The following is a 1537-nucleotide window of genomic DNA, read 5'->3' as shown; positions in this document are numbered from 1 at the left end:
AGACTTACAACACTCGGCCACTGATATTATTTCAACCAGCGTTATATTCCTGATAAGCAACAGAGGCAAGGAAACACAAACCCTGGCTTACTATATGTGCATATAAGCATAAACAATGTTCGCACATGATAGTACTTTGACAACCTAAGAAAAGCTAGTGTCACCTGGGANANGGAGCCTCCGGCTGAGGAAACACCTCCATCAGACTGGCCTGAAGGTAACTCTGTGGGCCATTTTCTTGATTAATGATCAATGTGAGAGGCCCAGCCCCTGTGGGCAGTGCCACCCCTAAGCAGGCAACCCTAAGAGGTATAAGAAACATGAGCCCAGGTCATGTAAAAATTCTTTTGCTTTAGTTTCTGCCTCTAGGTTCCAGCCTTGACTTTCCACATGTCTGTCACTAGTCACATGACCTTGGCTGGTATTCCTAGCTACTACCTTCCTCTATTCCTCATTCTGTATTTCCTCCCCTCAGCAAGAACCTCAGCAAGTCTTATTCTTTGCCTTTGAGGGGTGACCCGTATATTCATTCTTGAAGGGTCTGGGTCATTTATCACTCTGCCTGGATTGAATTGTAGTTTCCCGTCGACCTTAATCACAGGATATGGTAATACCAAGCGAACACCCTAAAGGAACTCCTACACCCCAGACACAATCTTCCTCATCTCCTTTGTGGAGAAGCGGTCCAGGGGATGGGAGCACCTCTCAGCAGCCCTAAGGGATAGCAGCTCTGGGTCAGTCACGCCTCCTAACAGCTATTTTTATTTTAGCCTGTTAGGTTAAGTTTATTGGAAACCCAACATAAGGAGGAGGAAATCTGAGCTTCCAGTGCAGTGGAATGTCTCTTGTGTCTCCTGGCAGAAGCCTTCATTCTGGAACCAAAACTTCTGGGCAAGCAGCGGATAGTCCTGTGAACAGGAAACAGACATTCTCTCAGTGGCCACTAGGGGCGCTAGCGAGTGAAGCTCATTCCCTTTCNGCCCCTTGATTTGTGGTCCCTGTGAATACTGGCTTTAGGGAAACAGTACCCGTGTATTGGATGCTGACTCAAAGCATTTCCAGCCTTATGGAGAACTCCATCCCCAACTTTCTAGGCTATTGCCACCCATTTGGCCCTGTAGCTGTGTATTTAAAAAGAGATTACACTGTTGTATCAAGCCAGCTGCTTCTGGGTGTGGCAAACATTGAGATTGCTGGAATCCCGTGACTATGGTCCTACTTTTGTGGCTATGAAGACAGTTTCTTGGTCAGAAGCAATGTTGAGTGGAATACCATGATGGTAGATAAAGTTATGGTAGAATCATTACATTCAGGAAAGACCAATCCATAACCAAAATAAGTATTGATTCCANTAAGAACAAAGTACTGTCACTTCCATGNTGGGCATGCCCCAGGGTCGTAGTCAGCCTGCTGCTGGTCGCTAGCTTATCGCCCCGTGGGAATAGTGCTACATCAGGGGCTTAGTGTCAGTCTCTGCAGCTGGTACATTTGGCACTCAGTGGTGGCTTATCTAATCAGCCTTGGACTGAAGCTGTCG

This window comes from Mus caroli, chromosome 6, assembly GCF_900094665.2.
Source record: "Mus caroli chromosome 6, CAROLI_EIJ_v1.1, whole genome shotgun sequence".
Lineage (NCBI taxonomy): Eukaryota > Metazoa > Chordata > Mammalia > Rodentia > Muridae > Mus > Mus caroli.
Note: the sequence above shows the minus strand (reverse complement) of the source record.